This window comes from Loxodonta africana, chromosome 7 (genome assembly GCF_030014295.1).
Source record: "Loxodonta africana isolate mLoxAfr1 chromosome 7, mLoxAfr1.hap2, whole genome shotgun sequence".
Taxonomy (NCBI): Eukaryota; Metazoa; Chordata; class Mammalia; order Proboscidea; family Elephantidae; genus Loxodonta; species Loxodonta africana.
Genome location: NC_087348.1, coordinates 105,115,102 through 105,138,509, shown reverse-complemented (window position 1 = coordinate 105,138,509; position 23,408 = coordinate 105,115,102). Strand labels below are relative to the sequence as shown.

General features: G+C 42.4%; 1 pseudogene; it reads right to left on the bottom strand.

The window, feature by feature from the left end:
- Positions 1–235: 235 nt before the first annotated feature.
- On the bottom strand, positions 236–1,328 carry LOC111752977 (large ribosomal subunit protein uL1-like; annotated as a pseudogene).
- Positions 1,329–23,408: the final 22,080 nt, after the last annotated feature.

The following is a 23,408-nucleotide window of genomic DNA, read 5'->3' as shown; positions in this document are numbered from 1 at the left end:
ATACTATAATTTTAATTTGAGAATAAGGTAAATGGGAGTCCTTGTTTATGTCTGTGTGTGTATGTGTTTTCTTTGACAAGGGTCAGAGCCCTATTAAAGAATGGGAAGGCTGAGCAAGTCATTCCACTCCACTTTTCCCCTTTTTTCCTATTCCCCAACTGGAAGGAATGGGCAGTATTTGATACAATACCATGACCCTTAACAAAACTATTAAAATACCATCACTTATATACATACTAAAATATCTGCCTTACAGTTACATTTGGACAAGAAAAAGGCTTTCTTTCTTTCTTTTTTTTTTTGGACAGTAACACTAGGGATTATTGAGCTGTGCTTAGTATAGACGCTGGGGCTTGCCCATGGTACTCTTGATGTACAAAGCCTGGACATTCTGCTAATTCTTTAGCAGTGAAACCAGGAAGTTGACAGCCAAGTGGATGTTGTAGACAAGTTCATCACCTATCATCTTCACATGGCCAACAGCCACTGCCAGACACAGCACCTTCTTCAACTGGAACTTGATGGTGGACTTCATTTCGTCTACTTTGGCCACCATGTTCTCATGGTGGGTAAGCAAGGAAGGGAATTTGCCAGCCGTATTCAGACCTGGACCCAAGATTCGTGGGCTCTGCTTGATTAGTGACTCAGAGGCCAAAAAGGCATCATACCTCTTGGCCAGGTTTTTGACCAACTTCTTATTCTTGTTGAGTTTCTTCAGCACCTCGATGTCCATGTGAGGGATATACACAGCCTTGGTTTCATCACAGTACTGCTGGTCCCCAAGGACACATACAGAGAACTTGGGGCGGGGGGTGGACTTAAGCCTGATGGTGCCTGAGAAGTGTTTGTCCTTCTGAGGGTCATAGTTCTTCAAGCTAATCTGCAGCTCCACTGTTTCCAAAAACTTCCGGCACTTTCCATGTAGGACTTCTCCCAATGCCTTGTAGAGGGTGACTCAAGAGACTTTGCTGCTCATGGTTCCTAGTACCACAGTAACTGGAAAAGAAGAGAAAGGTTTTCCATACAAACTTAATTGTAGTTTTGATTGGGGTGTCTGAGAATTACTTAAAATTTTAAGGCGTCTACTTTCTTCCAAAGTAAAAGAAATAAAGGCAGATTTTAAAAGCTGTACAGCTACTACCATAAGTTGATCCCCACCTTACCCACTTTACTGAAAGATGAACTATTAGTCATTTAAAAAAAATTATTGTGTTAGCGGCCATCTAAGATACTCCACTGGTCTCACTCCATCAGGGGCAAGGGAGAATGAAGAAAGCCAAAGACACAAGGGAAAGATTAGTCCAAAGGACTAATGGACTACAACTACCACAGCCTCCAACAGACTGAGTTCAGCACAACTAGATGGTGTCTGGCTACCACCACTGACTGCTCTGACAGGGATAGCAGTAGAGGGTCCTGGACAGAGCTGAAGAAAAATGTAGAACAAAATTCTAACTCACAAAAATAGACCAGACTTACTGGCCTGATACAGACTGGAGAAATCCTAAGAGTATGGCCCCTGGACACCATTTTAGCCCAGTAATGAAGTCACTCCTGAAATTCACCAAAGATTAGACAGGCCCATAAAACAAAACGAGACTAAATGGGCACCCTGGCCCAGGGGCAAGGACAAGAAGGCAGGAGGGGACGGGAAAGCTGGTAACAGGGAACCCAAGGTTGAGAAGGGGAGAGTGTTGACATGTTATGGGGTTGGTAACCAATGTCACAAAAAAAAATGTGTACTAATTATTTAATGAGAAGGTAGTTTGTTCTGTAAACCTTCATCTAAAGTGCACTAAAAAAAAAGTTGGAACTTCCCAATACAGGTAGTCCTCGAGTTTTGACATATTCATGTTATGACAAGCCACACTTATGACCACCTTTTTTTTTAATGATTTGTGTATTTTTTATGTATCTATTAAAATATAACTGTAAGTTTATATATTAATGTTTCCAATCCCCAAAGACAAATAAAGATTAGATTTATAAAGATACTGGTAATAAAAGGCAATAATAATGAAAACTAAAAAAGAAAAGGGGGGTATTCTACTTAGGTCAGAACTGACTTTCAATAAAGTCATCAGACTGGAACCCTGTCGTAAGTTGGGGACTACCTGTGATTTGCCTGAAATGATTGTTGGATCAATGAAAGACATTTTTAATACATTTTTGTATATAGGCCATAATCATATTAAATATGACTCCCCTTCTGCTAATGGTAGCTGTGTCTACATAAATACCAAATACCTGGTTAAAAAAGATGAATGCAGTTAAAAATTCTGATACTCTCACTTTTGTGTTATAACAGTAATGATTGCTATTGAGCTTATGAAAGAGACTGTATACACAATAGCCCTATATGTCACAATAACTGTACAAAGTAGATATTATTATTCTCATTTAATGGATAAGAAAGTGGAAACTCAGAGCAGTTAAAAGGTCACAAGCTGGTAAGTAACAGGACCAGGGTTTATATTCTGGTCTGCAGTATTCAAATTCCTTTCACTTTCTAATACGCTAGACTGTCCTGGATAGAACAGCCATTTAACTCTTAGATTGAATCCTTATGTATTACTGCATGTCAAAATGGAATCTCACTTAAAGCCATGATTCTCAACTCAAAATCTGAAGTCTCACTTTAAATCTAAAGAGTACTGTTAATAATATAGGAGCCCTGGTGGTACAGTAGTTAAGCTCTTGGCTGCTTACCAAAAGGTTGGTAGTTCGAACCCACCAGCTCCTCTGCAGGTGAAAGATGTGACAGTCTGCTTCTGTAAAGATGAAAGCCTTGGAAACCGGTTCTAGGGGGCAGTTCTACTCTGTCCGGTAGGGTCACTGTAAGTATAGACTCTATGGCAAAGAATTATGTTGTTGAAAAGGGAAAAGGAAATAATAGTTTCTTTCTTTTGCTTTGTACTGAATGGAGGAAGGTGATAAATGAGTAAGACCTCAGCACTGGGAAAGGCAGCATAATAGAAGCTATGAGAATTAAAAAAAAAAAAAGAGGTACTTAGAGCCTAAAGCAGGGATAGGGCATGTGCATAAGCAGTCAATGAAAGGGAAGAAGCACATATATCAAGGGATATGGGAGTCTAGGGAATGGAGAGAAGATTTTAGCAATGGTGATCAGGCAAGAATGCCTGGAGGAGATGGCATTTGTACTGTGAGCTTTGAAATTAAGAAGATGTTTAGTAAAGGGTAGTCCTCCATCACAAAATATGATGGAAGGATTTCCCTTCCTATTTCTAGTCTCTCTCTCTCTCTCCTTCCCTTCACTGTCAGACTTTTCAATGAGTGATCAAGATGTTCTCCTTCATTTCTTTACTATTTATCAATCCTTAAACCCCATGGCTTAGGTCCTTTGGTTACAACTGCTAACTGTCCTCCAATATCTGTTCTCTCTGTATTCTGTAGAAAGACAGCCCTCAATTTTTAGCTGGGCACCTGGTCACATGGAATAAAGACTACATTTCCCAGCCTCCTTTGTGGCTATGTATGAATATCTGCTACATTCTGGGACATAAGCAGAAGTGCTATATGCAACTTCTGGGTTATACTCTTAAAGGGAAGAGTTATTTCTTTTTTTTCCCTTTTCCCCCTTCCTGTTGATAATAATGTGGTTGTGGTATTGGTGAGCCATCTTGGTCCATGAGGGTGAAAATGTCATCTTAGGTATCGTGAAGTAATAAGACAGAAGGAACTGAGTTCCTGACACTGGGAGCTGCCGTAATTGTTCTGAAATACTCTCATATTATTATACAAAAAAGTATCAGGAAAAGTTGTTATGTATTTTGAAATGGCCAACAAAAAGATAAGTGGATATCCTGAGTAACTTACCCACCCAGGTTATCTCTACCTTATCTTTGAACTATTTTATAACTCTGAATTACAGATACTGATAGTAGTGCCAATGGTTACTTCTTTCCCACATACAAATGAAGTTTATCCTGCTGAGGACAACTGATTTCCATCTTCAACCCACCCGCACCTGTGGAAAAAGCCAGTTTTACATTACTTGTAAATTCATTTCAGCATTCCTGATTGACCTGTATTAAGTGTGGTACTTGGAATTCTCCTTTAAGTCAATTGTAACATCCTACTAATTCCTTCATTAGTTGATAAGTTAAATAAAATGTTTGACATATGTTCATTTAATATCTGTGTAACAGCTGATATTTTACCTTTTAAAAAGTTACTCTTTAATAAGAGAAATAAACTTTTATCTTGTTCAAGCCACCGTTAGTTTGGGCTTTTGTTAGAAGGCTCAAACCTCTGTCCTAACTAGATAGCACCTACCATCCTACTACAATTATTCCCTGGAAGGTCAGCACTGACTCGTAATCAAAAATGTAAACATCTTTCCTCAGGTGTCGTTCATTCTCGTTGAAAAACAAAATAGAACAGTGTTTTTACAACTGTCTGTCACAACCCATCAGTGGGTCATGAAATCACTTCAATGGATCACAACCAGCATTAACAGAAAATATCAAAGTCCATAGTAAGGGTGTTTTGTGAAGCTCTGGATTCAGATACATACAAGTATATATGAATAAATATGTATTCTTGAATACTATGTAAAATCCGTTTCCTACCATGGGATGATGTCTAAAAAGCTTAAAGGACAGGACAAGAAGACTTCCACCAACTTTTCTCAATTTGATGCCAGAGAAGCATTTAACATTTTGGCCAACCTTTCCCTTTTTTGCATTAGTAATAGTAATAATTAGTCAAAATTTCTCTAAGTAATTTTACATGCAATAAGTCATTTCTGTCTCGTACCACCTTGGGAAATAGGTTTTAATAATGTTGCTGTTTTAGAGATTATCACACAGCCAGAAAGTGATAGTACCAAAATTCAATTCCAAACACATGTTTTTCCACTACATCATACTTCTTTGGAAATCTCATCTCCCTTGGCTTCCATATTAGTGCATTGACTTGAGTGTCTCTAACTTGGCTCCATTTTCTGGCTTCTGTTTTCTTCTTCTCATCTCCTAATATTGTCACTCTATCAACTTCTTGCCATGTCTGCTCCTCACCCAATCCTATTCGCTCCTTCTTTCTACTTACAGGGATGGAGAAGACTCAGTCCTACCTCTAGGCAGAATGTAAAGAGCCTGTGAAGAGCTAAGATTGAAGAGAGATGAAAGAAGAGGGAGTGATCAAAGAAACAAGGATCCAGAGAGATGATCAAGTGCCCAGGAGGAGGAATTCTCCCTAGGAAAGAGGAAGGACTCCTCTTCCTCTGGGACATCTGGTCATTTTAACAAGGCAAATAGTGACAGCAGCAGAAGCAGGGAGTGCCTGGCCCTTTAGTTGCTTGTAGATCTCCAGTTTGGGGCCACAAGCCTTGGTGTGAAAGGCGAAGCCTTGCCAAGTGGACAAAGGTGCTCCATTTTATAGATGTGACCAAGCCTGGCCCAGGAAAATAGGAAGTAGGGCAGAATGTTTGGTTACTTAGTTTAAGAAGGAAATGGGAGAAAACAGAAAAGGAAAAGCAGAAACAAAAACTCAGCACCCAGAAGACTTCATCTTTGTCACCTCATTAGCTGAGGTGAGGACTCCCTGAGGCACAGAGGACATGTCAGGAATCCAGGACATCTGTGTTCCTCAGCCTGGAGGGGCATTTAACAGCCACATGGGCCTGAACAATTAAAACTGTTATCTTTCCCCAGGTGATTAATGGGGCATCCTGTGGCAAATAAGGAAGACTGTAAGCTTCAACAACTCATTTCTTCAAATCAGGACTTTTTAAATAAGAATGCATTGTTGAGGGGGCAATAAAACAGTCAGAAGTGGTTCTGGCTTCTTTCCATCTTATTAGGCTTGAGGTAATTACCCAGATAATTCAGAAAAAATAAACTTCAATTGCCTGAATTACTCAGATAATTACCTCAGTGTTCCACTTTAGTCTGGTGGAGGGCCAGCTGTAAACGTCTTAACAGGCCTCAAACAGTCTGATAACTGAAAACAGGCTTGGTAACTTAGGAGTCAGGGTAAAACAATGGAAGCAGCTCAGCTCAAACAATTAGAAAACCAGGATTTTTACACCAAGCCCTGCTACATAGGTCTTGCTCAACTCTGGTGGGCCATTTTACCTCACTGAGTCTAAGGTTATCTTGCAGACAGTAAATTGTAAATTGCCAAACAGTACAACTTAAGCAATTATTATTCATAATATTTTTATTGGTGCCGTTACCAGCAACTGATGTAAACTTGCTGTGGTATAGAGCTGGATAAAAGAGCCACACTTCATGCATAGACAGGAGAATCTAGCACAGTGGTGCTCAACACCAGCTGTATATTAGAAGCATCTGGGGAGCTTTTAACAAGCAGAGGATTTCCCAGGCCCCACCCCAGACCGATTAAATTTGAATCTCTGGGGTAGGGCCCATAACATTGTTTTACATTGTTTTTTTTTTTACGTTCACCCCAAATGATTTTAATGAGCAGAAACACTGCATCTCAGAGAGAGACACGAAGAGAGGGACATAGCCAGAGTTTGACATGCCTGAAGGACAAGCCTCAGAGTAATGGGTAAAGCTCTCTGCCTATTCAGCCTGTTTCCCCAGAGTTCTAGGCAGAAAGGGCCTGAACTACCCTTACCCCTGGGTCTCAGAGGACCCGGATCTGGATGGCAGTGAAAGAGCTTGCTCTGTCTGCCTGCTGACATCCACAGTTCCTGTATAGGAAAGGCATGAGGGTCCAGTGGTACCCACTTTCCATATCAGTTTGCTTGAGTAACTAAAGGACTTGTCAAAGGCCACTTGACTACTGCTAGTTAATAGCAGAGATGGGCTGAAAGTATCATTTCCACTTCTTTTTAATTCTTTAATTCCCCTCCCCCCCCACCAAGGAGTAGGACCAGGAACATTCCCATCATGGGTTACCAGGCCTTTCTAGGGTGCGTTGCTGCATCACATCAGCATTCATTAAAAATAATAAGACAGTAACTGCAAAAAGACATTACTTCATCCTGGCAGCAAACCTTTCCCAAGTGCAAACCTGCCATCTGTTAGGCAGTACTGGGAACTGGGAAACTCTTCCTTCTAAAGCAATTTGGTTGAATCCTCTGGCTTCAAACCATCTGGTTGGTAACTGTGTTGTCAGGATGAAGCAAACTTCTCAGTTTCAAGTGCCCCATTGTTAGAGCCTAGGATAGCATTCTTGTGGTCTAGACAGCCTGCTACTAGGGCTTACAGATGGGGCGCTCCTTTAAGTGTTGTGGGGACATGGCTCAGGAATGATCAACCAACCTCTCAGCAATGATCAAAAATCTCTCAGAATATAGTGGAACATCTGTTTCCTACATGTAACTCCACTGAACACAGGCTGCCTTCCTGTGCACATGTTGCCCCTGCTGGAGTTTTATGACATGTGAATTCAAAGGACCATTTCTTTTGCGCCATGACAAACCTTTCAGAGGGTGAAGTGCTTGGATTTACGGTGGTTCTCCCAGAGGACTTTCCCCAAGTTGTTGAAATGTGGAAAACTCCAAGTGCCCCACAGTCTATAACAAGATACAATGCAATGACTGTTCACAGTCCCGAGAAAAGCAAATAATAGCACGTGCCTTTTCTTCCCCTTAGAAAATAGTCTAGTCTTTCAAATTTCCCTTGACCGCACAAAGCCCTGTTACCTTTCTAGCCCTGTTCAAACATCACCTTCTTTCTAAAGCCTTCCTGGGCAGAATTAACTACACATTCTACGGCAGCTTAATCTTTCTCCTAACTTGATGCTCAACTGCATTGTGTAATATTTAGTAGTTCAGTACCTGTGTCTGTATGCCTTCCATCCCTGGCCTCTGCTCCCAATACACTGGATTGTGAGTTCCATGAAGACTGGGGTCATGTAGGTACATGGTAAATAGTATGGGTAGAATTGAATTATAGATATATAAAAAAAATTTTTTTTAATAGTGGGTCTCAGGGCTACTTGGCTTTTTAAGGTGCTTCCATAAGGTATGTTCCAAGAGCTTGCAGGGGATATTTCCTAAATTTCTCATCTATTTCTTCGTGTTTGTCTCTGGTGCTATAAAATCTTCCTTCTGGGACCAAACCCATTGCTGTCAAGTTGATTCCAACTTGCAGAGACCCTATGGGACAGAGTAGAACTGCCCTATAGGGCTTCCGAGAAGCAGCTGGTGGATTCGAACTGCTGACCTTTTGGTTAGCAGCTGAACTCTTAACCACTGCACCACCAGAGCTCCCCCTCCTGGACAGGCCTGGCTTTACTCTCAGGACTTTCAGGTTTCTGGTTTTTTCCTGTTTTCTTATCCTCGTCTTGTTGTTTTCCCATTTCAGGATTGTGTGTATTCCCAGGAAAGACCTAAGAAGGCCCTCATCTCACCTTTGGCTGATTCTGAGGCTCTGAGCAAGGAGGAAGTGGAGGCTAAGGTTGAGGTGTAAATTGCCTGCTTGAGTGTGGAAGGCTTGGCCTACATGCACACAGAGCCACTGGAGAAAGGCTGGGAGGCTTATTATTTCCAGGCACTTAAGGAAATCTCTGAAAACCATTAACTGACCACCAAAGTAACCTAACAGAGACTTAAGTGGCCAGACACAACAAAGAATAAAGACATTACAGAATTAGTTCAGGAAATCACTAAATAGCTGCTGAAGCAGCAGTAGCAACAACAATAAGTAGTAATACAACAAACTCTGGGGAGCAGTAGAGGAGGATCTGACTTCCAGAGTTGTCACATTACATTATTTAAAATATCCAGTTTTCAACAAAAAATTATGAAACCTGCAAAGAAACAAAAAGTATGGCCTATATATAGGAATAAAAGCCACCAAGAGAAATTGTCCCTGAGGAAGGCTAGGCGTTGGACTTACTAGACAAAGACTTTAAATCAGCTATTTTAAATATGTTCATCGAGCTAAAGGAAATGATATGTAAATAATGAAACGAAAGTGTGAGAGTAATGTCTCACCAAATACAGAATATCAACAAAGTGATGGAAATGATTACAAAGAACCAAATCGAAATTCTGGAGTTGAAAAGTACGATAAATGACATGAATTCACTAGAGGAGCTCAATGGCAGATCTGAATAGGCAGAAGGAAGAATCAGCAAACTTGAAGATAGGACAATTGAGATTAACCACTCTGAGAAATAGAAGGAAAAATGAATGAAGAAAAATGATCAAAGCCTCAAAGACCTGTGGGACAACATCAAGGGTACTGACATATACGTAATGAGAGTCCTAGGAGAAGAGAGAGAGAAAGAGGCAGAAAAAAAAAATTGAAGAAATGATGGCCAAAACTTCTTAAACAGAGTGAAAAAAAACATTAAATTGCACATCCACATTGCTGGTAAGAATGCAAAATGGAAAACAGTTTAATAGTTCCTCAAAAAGTTTAACATAGAGTTATCATATGACCCAGAAATTCCCTTCCTAGGTATATGCCCACAATAATTGAAAATGAATGTCTTCATAAAAATTTCATATGTTCATATGACATTTCAAATGTTCATAGCAGCATTATTCATATGTTTATTCATATGTTCATAAAAATTTCAAATGTTCATAGCAGCATTATTCATAATAATAAAAAAGTAGAAACAACCAAAATGTTAATCAGTTGATGAATGGATTAACAAGATGTGGTTATATCTATGGAATGAAATATTATTCAGCCAAAAAAAGGAATGAAGTACTGTCACAGGCTATAATATGGATGAATCTGAAAACATTATGCTAAGTGAAATAAGCTAAACACAAAAGGCCACATATTATACGATTCCATTTATATGAAATATCCAGAATAGGAAATCCATAGAGACAGAAAGTAGATGAGTGATGACCAAGGGTTAGGGAGAAGATGAATGGAGAGTGATTGCTACTGCATAGGGTTTCTTTTTTTTTTTTTTTAGGATGATGAATATATTCTGGAATTAGCGGTGATGGTTGCACAATTTTGTGAATATACTAAAAACCATTGAATTGCATGCTTTTGAAAGAGTGAATCATATGTCAATTATATCTTAATAAAAAGAAAGTGTTGTAGTAAGTTGGAACGAAAAGCAAAGAGATGGGAACAAAAATGACTCTTATGTGAAGGTCATGTTTTCAGTTTGAATTCTGAATAAAAAAGTACTAATAGTGAAAGAGAACACTGAATTACTAGAACATTTTGTCTCAGTATGTGTTGTTGGGTGTCGTCGAGTCGGTTGTGACTCATAGCGACCCTATGTACAACAAAAAGAAACACTGCCTAGTCCTGCACCGTGCTCACAATCATTGTTATGCCTGAGCCCACTGTTGCAGCCACTGTGTTAATCCATCTCATTGAGGGTCCTCCTCTTTTTTGCTGACCCTCTACTTTACCAAGCATGATGTCCTCCTCCAGGGACCAATCCTTCCTGACAACATGTCCAAAGTACATAAGATGTAGTCTCGCCATCCTCGCGTCTAAGGAGCATTCTGGTTTTATTTCTAAGACAGATTTGTTCGTCCTTTTGGCAATCCATTGTATATTCAATATTCTTCACTAAGACCACAATTCAAAGGCATCAATTCTTCTTCAGTTTTCCTTATTCATTGTCCAGCTTTTGCATGCATATGATGCGATTGAAAATAACATGACTTGGGTCAGGCGCACCTTAGTCTTCAAGGTGACATCTTTGCTTTTCAACACTTTAAAGACGTCTTTTGCAGGAGATTTGCCCAATTCAATGAGTCTTTTGATTTCCTGACTGCTGTTTCCACGGGTGTTGATTGTGGATCCAAGTAAAATGAAATCTTTGACAACTTCAATCTTTTCTCCATTTATCATGATGTTGCTTATTGGTTCAGTTGTGAGGATTTTTGTCTCAGTATGTAAGAACGATTGTATGTAAGAAAGTGCTGTTGGGTTAGGAGACAATCTTGTGCCAGGCAAAAGATAAAGGCCTTTTCCGGCATAACTGTCGGCATTTAACCTCACACTCACCTTTCTGTTCTTTCGTCTGTACTTCTGGTGCTGGCTAAAAACCTCAAATTATATTTTTTATTCTCGTTTGTTAGTTGGGTTGGGGTTAAGTGTTGCCAAAGGAAGTATGCGTTGATGAATTAAAAGGTGGGAAAAAGAAAAAAAACATTTCCCTTCTGGCAGCAACGACAGTGGCTCCAGCACAGTGGCAGCGTGGATGAAGCAGTAACACTACAATGACAGAGGCAGTGGCAGGTATGATCAGACTCCTGCCACAGATGCCCCTGGAAGGTCTACATACTACCATAAATAAAAAAAGACATAAAATAAAGAAGTGAACGAAAACAAAGCAGTTGCTGTCGCGTCCACTGTAACTCCGGCTATCTCACGTGTGTCAGAGTAGAACTGTGCTCTGTAGGGTTTTCACTGACTGATTTTTTGGAAGTAGATCACCAGGACTGTCTCCTGTGGTACCTCTGGGTGGACTTGAACTACCAACCTTTCAGTTAGCAGCCAAGCCCATTAACCATTTGCATGCTACCGGGGCAAATCATTATGGGTGCAGGTGAGTATTGGGTCCTGAGGGGTGGTAGTGGTTTTCTGCAGCTCCTGATGCTGGATAACATTACCATCCCTCTTTATGCTCCTCCAATTTTCCAGCAACTTTGTAATCTAAAATTATGTATTTAAACCCTCTCTTGTGAAAATATCTAGAATGATTAATTTTTTTTGACTGACCACTGACTGAAACAATCCGTGAAGACAGAGTTCTTCAGAGGCATTTCAGGATAAAGAAGCCTTGATGGAAACAGGTCCATAAAAATCCTATGTTTAAAATGAATCTAGAGCCTTTGTACATTAAAGAGTGAGAACTTTCTGAGAAGCACCACAGAAAGGGAATAGGATAATAGGGACTGTGTAGGGAAAAGGGAGAGGTGTCCACAGTGAAGCTGATTAGAATGGGGACTTTTCCTTTATCCCCTGACTACAGCTTCCCACCAGTTTCACAGTGGCAGTGTGTCAAGACAGAGAGACACTGTCCTTGCCTTCAAGTTGCTCACAGTTCAGTGGAAGAGACTGGCTTGAACACAGATAATATTCTACAATGGGTAGGGTCATAATAGGGAGGTGGATGAGAAACTCCAAGAGCTAGAGACCTACACTGTGCATTGCTGCGAATTGCTGGAGGCCATTTTGGCTCAATTGAAATTACCACAGTGAGCCAGTGCACCATAAGGTGCCCTGCTCATTGAAATGGCTAAAATGATCTTTTGGGCTACACTTCAGCCATCCAGGCAAGGAAGAGAGGTAATTCAATTCATCCTTACAATAGAGCCTTTACTGGGTGGACCGTGTGTGGTAAGACTGAAGCATGTGCCCGACATCTCAAAACCTTTAGGATTCCTTCTACAATTAGTCCAGCTTATGTTGGGGCTTTGTTTTCTTTTTAATTGGTACCCTTAGAATTTAAGCTTTTAAGTTTTATTAGATCGTTTTGCATGGGCCCATAGTTTGCTTTGTAACGGATCTTAAAAGACTTTGTTTTCGTTTCACCAGAATGCAGTACTGTCATAGACCAGTGCCTTTCAAACATTAATCCCCTGAAGATCTTGTTAAACTGTACATTCTAATTCAACAAGTCTGGGGTGGGACCTGAGAACCTGTGTTTCTAACAAGCTCCCAGGTGATGCTAATTCTTATGGTCCATGGACCACAATTTGTCCAGCAAGGTGAGACCACATCTTTAAATTTTAACATTTCAAAGAACTTTAATATCTACCATCTTAGGTAATATTCTATGAAGAAGGCAGAGTGGCTATTATTATTCCCATTAAAACAGATGTGGAAACTGAGGCACATATTGGCTAGTCAGAAGAAGCTAGGAGGCACCCTACCTGAAACTCAGCCTCACACTGTCTGACTTCATGATAGCAGATACCATGCCCCGTTAATCATTTGTGGTATCTCTGGTGACAAGGACTATGCCTTGATCAACACTGTATCCCTGAAGTTTCCAATGCAGTGTCTGTCACATGGCAAGCATTTGATCTTGGTTTAGTCCAAAATTTCTTTTTATATCCCAACAGCCATATGTGATGTTCTGGGTGCTTTATTTTATATCTGTTATTCTAATCCTCACACTAACTCTCTAAGGTAATGTTATTATCTGCATTGCACAGTGGGAAAACTAAGGCGTAGAGACATGGGTAGCTTGCCCAAGTCTAGCTAGATATAAGTGAAAAAAAAAAAAAAAAAGGAATTTAAGTCTATGTCTGCCTTATTAAGGGGCCCACAGTGTTTTACTTTACTGTTAATCTCAGTATCTTGCACACATGATACAGCAAAGAAATTCTTCTCAACAAAGTATTTTTTTTATTACCGATGTTCAGGCTGTCAAAAACCTTTGGACACTTAATCACTAGAATGTTAGTTGATCTTCCCATGATCTCTGAAGATAAAGGTGCTGTTCTTATTTCCCTGCCACACATCCTCACAGCTGTTGCCACACATACTCACAGCTTTATGCCAAATGACAGAGAATAATTGATGCTGTTGAGGATCACTGTCTAGAAAGAAATAAAGCTTGTTCTGATGTTCCTGCTATGTTATGCAGTTGTTTAAATTTTTAATCAAAGATTTGGTCGATACATAGTGCAGAAAAAGTTAGTGGTCATGTTAGAGCTCCCCAAGTCTGAATAGGTATCTGCAAAAGGACTTTATCCAGTGGGCTCAGTAAGCATTTGAGTTTTTTAATTTGTGAGAGAGCAGGACATATTAGGAGGCATGAGGTGTTTTTAAAAGTGATGTTCTGAGCTTGGCCAATTAATTAGTGTGGCACTTTAAAAACAGGGCTATAAATTCTTTCACGTGGAAAAGTGAGATCTACGTCCCCTCTCCTTGAATCTGGGCACACCTGTGGCTACTTTGACCAGTAGAACACAGCAGAAGTAAGGCTCTGAGGCTTCTGAAGCTAAGTCATAAAAGACTTAGCTGTTACTAGAAAGAACAATGTTTACTAGAACGATTATGCTTGAAGCCCCAAACTGTTAAGTAAAAAAATCCAACTAACCCGAGGCAGCCATGTTTTGAGGAATTCCAAGCCATGTGGAAAAGACACATGTAGGTTTTTCGGTTGACAGTCCCAGTTTAGCCCAGTCTCCAAGTCATCCCAGCCCAGGCTCCAGACAGATGAGTAAAGAAGCCTTCAGATAACTCCATCCCCTAACCATTCATATCTTCCCCACCTATTTACATTCCAGATGAGGCCTCAGACCTTGTGGAGCAGAGACAAGCCATCACCACCGTGTTTTGCCCGAATTCATGACTCACAGAATCTGCAAGCATAACAAAATAGTTTTTGTCTTACCCCACTTAGTTTGGGATGGTTTTTTATACAAAGATAGATAACTGTAACAACTAGAACTCTTTGGGCTGCAAGTGATAAAAGTACAATTTAAATTAGCTTAGGAAAGAGAAATTTACTGGAAGCTGTACTTGGGGACTGTGGCAGCCATGAGGACATGCCTTGCTGATCTCCTGCTGAGGAAACATGATTGGCTGATGGCCCCACTTGCTACACTCCGAAATCTGCAGCATCTACACTGAGTTCAAGCTTCCCACAAGCTTAGGGTTGCCAGATTTAGCAAATAAAAATATAGGATGCCCCCCTAAACTATTGCCCCGAGAAAATCTTTAAACTTTAAACCAAAAACATTCCCTGAAGTCTTCTTAAAAGCAAACAATAGTTTAGCTTAACTCGTAAAAAATGTCTGCCTTGAGCATTATGCTCTTTTAAGAACTATCTACATGGGATCTAATTGACACTAGCAGCTTGAAGGATTATATAGGAACTAGGGGCAGTGAATTAATGTCAGTCGGGGAGGAGCCACTCAGAAAAGGAGGGTAAGAAAGGTTACACCATTCAAAGAATGTAATCAGTGTCACTAAACCATACATACAGACACTGTGAATTGGTGCATATTTTGTTGTATATGTTCTCAACAACAACAAAATAATTCTCACGGAATATTTGGGATATACTTAAAAATAACTTATTGTTTAACTGACATTCACATTTAACAGGGCACCCTATTTGTGATCTGGCAACGCTCTCTGCACGTCAGTTCATTCTTTCTCACTCGAGACTAGCTTCCTCCATCTGATGGGAAACATGGCTGTCAAAATCTCCCAACTTTCACATTTTGCAACTTTCACCATCAGAGAGAGTTTTACTCATTTCCTCACTTTTAGGTTGAGAAATTGAGGGAAAGGCTCTGTTTAGCCTTGCTTGGATTAGGTTCCCACCCGTAGATCAATCATCTGTGGCCAGTGGTACAGTCTGTAAGAATACAGAATTTCCTGTGCAAAGTACATGATTGTAGTTAGGGGAAAAACAATCCCAAGAACATGAATGAATAGGCCATGTTCATGGAAAAAGGATGATATAATCCTCCCCTTTAATTTATGGGATACATGAGTATAGGAACATGGATCCTGCTTCCTATTTGGAATTCTGGGAGGTGGCAGCTTTGTAGCTATAGCCTATACCACAAGGACATGAGAGTGGAGTAGACAGAGTAGAGATTGCCACATGGGCCATGGGATTAGGGAGAGACTTAAGACAGGCCCAGAGTTTCCAAGGTCTAATGGTATGCAGGAGCATTAAAGAAATCCCCATGTTTCACAGTCATGGCGAGGGAATGCACCACATAACAGCTGGACCACAAAATCAGAGCAGGCTAGCAGGCCATTGTCAGCTCAGCTGATGCCCATTTGGAAGGGCAATGACATCTGAGGAACTGAGGGTTATAACAGGACAACTACCCCCCTCAGCAGATGCTAGCTAGGAATAGAAGATGACCATCAAGGTCTAGATCTCCCTGCTGCAAAAACTGTAGTATTACCACAGTTTCCCCCCAAATTTAGAGCCAACCCTGGGGAAAGGGGCAGTAGAAATCCTGAATTTGACTATTTACATCTGAAATGATCGGGAAATCACTAAATGTGACTGCGTTTACCTTAAAGTCACTAGATCATATTTCTACCAACAGGCAGATGAGGACAACAGTTACAGGAAAAATACTCTATTGCCCTTCTGTACACCTGAGTTTTTGACTCAAAATTCTTGCCTTCTGCTTAAAAGGATCCAAAAACCAGAATCCAAACCCATTGCCTGCCCTCCAGTCGATTCATAGTGACCCTATAGGATAAAGTAGAACTGCCCCATAGGGTTTCCAAGGCTGGAATCTTTATGAAAGCAGACTGCCACATCTTTCTCCTGAGGAGCGGCTGGTGGGTTCAAACCAACGACCTTTCAGTTAGCGGTGGAGCACATTAACCACTGCACCATGAGGACTTATAAAAAAAATAATTCTGATGATGACTTTAGTCCCACTTTTGACACTTCCTACATGCGTGATGCCAGAGGAATGACAACTTTTCTAGTCCTCTGAAATATGATGATTTTAAAGGTCCATTCCAGTTCAGATTTCTAAAGTTGAAAGATACAGTCATGACTTTCTTCCCTGGTTTCAGCTAGGTAACCAGGGCACTACTTAGACTTCAGGCTTCGAATCTGTATATTGAAAAAAGAGCATGGTTCACTTAAACACCTTTTCCCATTATTCACATATTAAAGTATAACGTAACGAAATTATTGATAACTCTCTTAGGGCCAGAATAGGTGATGTCGACACGAGTAGGATAATCTGGAAAAAACTTACAGCTTTGGTGTTTTTTTGATCCGATTTGTTAAAATCCGACATCTCTGCCTAACCACGACCCGGCCCTCCAATGAAGTCACTGTTCGGCGGGACTAGGACGCTAACTCCGTCCGAACCTGCCCTCTGCTGGTCAGATGGAATTACAGCATGCTCACTCCACTGTGGACACAATTTGTTGGAAAAAATTAATTTGAATCTTGCGCTCTTATTGCTTTTTAAAAATAAAAAATAAATTTTTGCCCTTTATAATTCCCCAAGGCTTCTAAATCTGTTTCAGGGCCTCACCAGGGGGTAGTGGGAGTAAGAATGAGAGAAACACGGACAGATAAAGGTAGACAGAGAAAAAAAAAAAGAGAGAGAGAGAGAGAAAGAAAATACAGGAGTTGGGTTTTACAAAGAACGGGGGAGTTTATTCCTCTCCTTTGACAAGCTTTTGTTGAATGGAGAAGTGAGACTCCAGGTCCAGGCAGGGTCAATCACTTTTTGGTTGTTGATTTTTTTCCTTCACTCAGTGTCCGAGGGGAAAACCCGGGGACAGAGTCAGAGGACTTGCATCTGAACCAGCTCTCCTGATTATTAGCTGAGTGACCTTGAGCCAGTGAGTTAACGTCTATGAGCACCATTCAGTATTCAATATTTGCTTAAGACTTACCATGTTCCAAGCCCTGTGTTAGGCTCAGGGGGACTGCAAAGATAAAAGAGATGTGGTCGTTCCTTTCAAATTGCTCAGAATCTGGTGGTGGAGACATGGCTTATTTCATAGTCTCCAGTCTGGGAGGTGATGAGTGTTTGGTGATCCGGATGCTTCTGGATCCCAGCCTCTAAAACAATTGCAATGCAGGGCAGTGTGAACACTATGATGGCACAAAGCATGATAAGGCACCTTAATCTCCAGTTTTCAGAGGGGTGTGCAGCAATTAGCCCAGCTGTATGACTTTGGGCAAGTGACTTCTCTGAGCCTCTCCTCCTCCTCCCACCTACCAAAAACAGTCAAGCCCTTTCTTCTTGGTGCCCTCGCCATGGTACAACGACCACTCCTCTAGCCTAGCACTTAGCGTGGCGGATTACAGGTGTTGTTTGTTGGCATCTCCCTTATTAAGTAACCGAACGAGGGTTCTTGTCCTGTCCTATTCACCGATGGAAAAAAGATGGACGCCACACCACCAGTTGCAAGGGAAACAAGTGGAAATTCATTTTCTGCGCAGACAAGGAGCAATGGGGGGGGGGGGGGTCTAGAGACCATAAGTCCACGTGCTCACTGTCTGAGGCAGTTAGGAGCTTTTTATTTCCAGTGGCGTCTGGGGGTTGGGTTTGGTGCCCGGAACTCTCAGCCCTTAGCCCTCCCATGTCCACATTTGGAAGTCCAGATGTTGAATCATGTCGGTGATGTTCAGGTCTAAGGACAGACTGAGGGCACAGCTCTTTAGGTCCAGCACATGTGCCAAAATCTTGGTTCACGCATGCACAGGATTCTGGCACCAGATTCAAACTGTGGTTATGGCCGCAGCGTGGTCAGGCCAAACCTCAGTTAGATGCTATGGCTTGGTGGGCTTCAAGAGGGAGGGAAACCACAGCGGAGCAGGGGGAAGTCTCCGCGGAGGCTTCAATCCCCCCTCTAACAGGCTCGTTTTAATCTTAGAAGGGGTTTAGGGCCGAAGGTCTCATCTTCTGTAGCTTCTTCTTGCTGGCTAGGGGCGCTGGCGTAGAACTGGGCTCTAGCTGGAACCTGCTCAGGGGAAATGGGGTGATATCCCTGTTGCAGCATCATTTTCAGGTGTAACTTCTGAAGGCTGGAAGACACAAACCTTACTAAAAGGTTAAACAAACAAGGCCTGAATACAAGCAGCAGGATGAACATGGCCAAGGATCTTAGAAGGGAAAGACACCATGTTAAATTCGGGATTGTTGCATTTACTATATCCCAGATATCTTGTGAAGTTGGGCCTTGGTTGAACTCGTGTAGTCATTTATTATGGAGGGACTTGAGTCCTCAACAAGGGGCCAGGAGCCCTATTACTGCACCTGCCCCAGTTAGGATTAAATCCAGTGCCCTCTTTAGTCTACAACCTGAGGCTCACCTGGAGGCCCAGTACATGCAGACACTGGTGCCTGAGAGAAACAAAAATCCTAGGGAACATTAACCGGTGGTTGTGACAGGGCCGATGTGAGAAGCTGTCTATCCACAGTCAGGACAACGACAAGCTGGGCTGCAGTCACCCAGGCACGAGCCGGACCCACACACTCAGACACATCCACCGGGGGCACACAACGATTCAGCGACGGCACAGCCACCGAAGGTGGCACCAGCTCATTCGAACCAAGTGCTGCTCCACAAGTTTGGGGCCAGGGGACCACAAAGCCCAGGTTGGCACACTTGGCACTCAGAGCTTGGTATTTTTTCTTGTGGCATTGTAAATGTGTTTTGGAGGTAAATAGGTGTGCCCGGGGGTGTAGGCCCTATGTTGTTGGGCAAGCAACAGTCAAGGAGCAAATAAAAAGTTCTTGGGAAAGTTTTGGATAACTTCTCTCAGTAGGTATCCCCTGTAACAGACTTGGTTTGTCAGATTAGTCTGGAGACAGGTTCTCATTTTAATTGTCTGGGGTTTTCGCAGTGGAGTCAGTGAGACCCTGGACAGTCTGTTGGACAAAGTCCCTATTGTAATTAATGAAAGATGGGCCCAGGGGGAGACCCATCACATGGGGAATCTAGTGGTGTTTTTAGTAGGTGGGGGCACCTGGACCGGGACTGCCTCTACATTGTCTTTAGTTCTGTGGGGCGGGGATGGGGGGGGGGAGGTGGTGATGCAGACCTAGTGATCTTTTAAGTGGAGAGTGTTGGAGGTGTTTATGAGATAATTATCTTGCCATTCTGGGGGCTGTGTTTTTCTTCTAGAGAGACACAGGAAATAAACAAGCAGGATATAAGGCTGCATATAGGTGGTAAACTTGAACAGAATCATGGATAACAACCTACGTAATTGTCAGGGGATAACAATCAACTGGCACAATTGTCTATCACTTTAAATCTTTTGAAGCCTAACTTTTTCAACTATTACTATCTTGTCAATTCTTACCGTTCTTCAGGGCTTGAGTAGGAGCCAGCTTGATGCGAGAGTTGTGATCCACTCTCCCTTTTTGGCGATCTTGATTGCAGTTTGTTCTCCTGCCGGGTCTACAGTTCTCCAGGTCTTGACACCGAGAGAATGACTTCAGGCTGTGGAAGAGCCTGTCACGTTGTGGACTGTAAAGAGAGTCAAGCACCCCTGCCACAGAATACAAATATTGTTTAATAGCGAACTAGCTTTGTGCGTGTCTCTAGCCTCCAAGGTATCCTTAGGACCCAGAGTAATAAAGCCCTCCCACAAGTTACAGAGGAGGGGGCGCCCACACATGAGCCCAAAAACGTTTCCTTTAAGTTTGGTTTGAGGTGCAACCCTAGTCCTGAACAGAGCCCAGGGAAGGGGCTTAGTCCCTGCTAATTAGGTCTTCTCGCAAGGTTTGGCCTGGGGGGCTTTAATAGTCTAGTTTACTTTTTTCTTGCAACTTTTTTCCAGAACATATTCCTGGTGCTTAGTCTCCTCTTACGCTGCCAAGAAGATCTCCTTGTCTCTCCCTCTTTTTTTTTTTTATCTTAAGTAGTGGTTTTGAATAGGTTAGTGGTCTTTAATATTGAGAGGGACCATACAGGGTGACAAGTGGTACAGAGCCAGCTGCTCACAAGACTCTAAAACCTGATCCAGTAGCAGAAAAAATTAATATATTTACATTTAGGTTTTTTTTGGAAACCCAGGACAGTCCAGTCTGGAGCCATCCCTCCCTTTCTTCTCTCCCTTTCTACTTCTTTCTCACATTTTTGTTTTCTCTTCATTCTTCTTGCTCTCTACGCTTTTACTCCTCCAAGCCTCATCAGTTGTTCCTTCCCTGTCTGGCCCCTATTTTTGCAACTATAAAGGTCTTCTGTAGCTTATGGCAAGCTAGAATCAGTCACTCCTATTGGGGTCACCATTCTCACTGCTCGCTTGACCTATAAGTTGCCCCTTTGGTGGCCTTGGGCCACCACTGTATCTTTCTGTTGATGTCTTTTGCAGTGTTCCGCAGCCAGAGTGGCAGGGAGTGAAACCATCTCAAGGAGTTGTAAAATCTGTTGGCTATGTTTGATTTCTTTACTGATCCAATTTAAAAGCTCTCTTTGCTTCCACAAAGTCTCATATACATGTAAAACTGACAACACGTACTCCAAATCTGTATAAATGGTCACTCACTTGGACTTGGCCAGCCACAAGGCCTGGATCACTGCAACCAGCTGAGCTTTTTGAGCTGAGGTTCCGTTTGGGAGAGCGTTTGCCTGAGGACCTTGGTGTGGCTGACAACTGCATAGCCCACTCTCCTTTGGCCACCCTTGACAAAGCTATGCTCAACTCTGAAGGTCTCTAAACTGGTGTCTCTTAAAGGCTGATTTTGTGGGTCTGGACAGCTGTCATGGACCAGGCCCGCCATCCGGACCCAGTCATGGTGGACAGAGTTTCCCAGGGACAGAGTGGGAAGAGAGGTGGCTGAATCTACCGTGGCAACAGATTGGACTGATGTGCTGTGATTACTGACTAGAGAGGTCTGGTATTGAGTTACTCAGTACTCACTCTTTCTTGGGACACTGTCTTTGTCAGTGGGCGTCTTGTTCACAATATGCGCATTGGTTCTCTCCCAGCGGGGGTCAGGGCCGGGCCTCACTAGGGTTTGCAGGTCTTTTCCTCCTAGGGGGCTATACCATTTCTGTGCTATTGCTGGTAGGGCAACCTGGCACTTTCTGCCTTTGTCTTCTTCCCTGTTGTTACAGACCTTGAATGCCAACTCAACTAGGTGTTGGATATTCATAGTTACTCCTCCCTCTATTTTGTGAAGTTGACTCACAATATATGGGGCACACTGTCTTATAAAAATATTATTGACCATGTGAACATTTGTTGGGTCCTTTGGATCTTAATCACTATATTGTCTAAAAGCTCTATAACTCTTTTTTTTTTTTTTAATAACTTTTATTAAGCTTCAAGTGAACGTTTACAAATCCAATCAGTCTGTCACATGTAAGTTTACATACATCTCACTCCCTACTCCCACTTGCTCTCCCCTCTATAACTCTTTTGAGGAAGGTTACAGAGTCCTCATCTTTACACTGGTTAATTTCATGTACTTTGTTCTAATCTAAGAGCTTAGGCACTGCAAATCTTAGGCTCACTAAAAGACAGTTCTGATATCAGGTGAGCCTACCGTATTCCACTGTGCAATTTTGGTCCCAGTGGGGTCCTGTAGGGGGAAGATGTCATCGACTGAATCTCTGGTCCATTGAGCATCATGTCGCCTCTGGACTTCCTCTCTGGCCTTGTCTAGGACCATCTTCCTCTCTTGGGCGGGGGGGGGAAGGTGCTTAAGAGAGACTGACAGCCTGCCCAAGCGGAATTGAAAGAGTTAAAGATGGCAGTAAATAGTTCATACAATTTCTTTGGTTTCTCTCAACATTCTGAGGTGTTATTCTTCCAGTTAATCAGGTCCACTGTACTAAACGGAACCTGGCCCCTATTCACCACTGGAGTGGTTTGGTGGAGGGGATACTGGCCTGGGGCTAGCCCTCCCAGTTGACTCTGTTCTGGGTTTGCAGCACCCAGGGTCACATTTTTCCTTCTATGGGGTGTCCCCCAACCTTGTATGCGGCAATGGCAAGGGAAAATTCCCAGGACATTTGAACTGCCTTCCCTGATTAATTCACCACCCTTTCCCCAAGCCTGGCACAGGTCCAGGAGGGAGCTCTGCACACTGCTGGAGTTGTAAGGGCTGCTCATCACTAACCCTGGTGGTGGCACTGTGGACCATCTCTTTTTCCCACAATTACAACTGAATTTATCTCAATTCTCTGAACTACACCTTAAGGGTGAATGCTTTGGAACGTTTTTAGGATTAACACTTTTCCTACACCTACACACGCACACAAAGACACACAGACAAAGAACACCAGTTTTAAATGCATTCAGACAGAAGGATGCCCCCCACCAACCTAGAAAAGCGCCCACCAGACAAAAAATACCAATGCAAAAAGGATGTCCCCTAAACCAAAAACCAAAACCAAGACTTAACCAAAATCAGTGACCATAAATTAAATCATCCATTTTCTCCTGTCGGAGAGCAGAGATAGAGACAAAGAAAAGGAAAGAAGAAAAGAGTATTCCAAAAGAAAGATTGTCGCAATGGCAGGGCAATAATCAACTACCGATTAACCCTGGGTGATCACAGATGGACAAAGTATTGTCACTGATGGCACAGTGACCTGATACCCTTGGTTTCAGATGGGGAGAGGGACGAATCCCAGGGGCCATGACCCCCACTTCCCTCGTTTTACAACCCTTGGGGTGGGGTCTTAGGACTGCACTGTTGACACCCTACTCTTTGCCTAGCTCCCCAGGGGACTGTAACCCCCCTCAGGGGGGATTTTAACCCCCCTCAGATGACCAGTGGAACAACCTGGTCCTGTGTGCACTTACCTTAATTCAGAGGCCTTTCCCATCCAGTTCCCAGTTTCTGTTTCAGAGCTGAGGTGGGGACCTGGTGGACCTCATCCAGGGGCAGGGATCATGGTGGCCACCCAAAACTCCTTACTGGCCAAACAGGGTCAGGGCACGCCTTAAGGGGTTATAGGGGTTCGGATGCTCTCCACCCAGGTTTCGGAGTCTGCAAGTCCCACCAGAGTCACCAAAAATCTGTAACCAAACAAGGGTTCTTG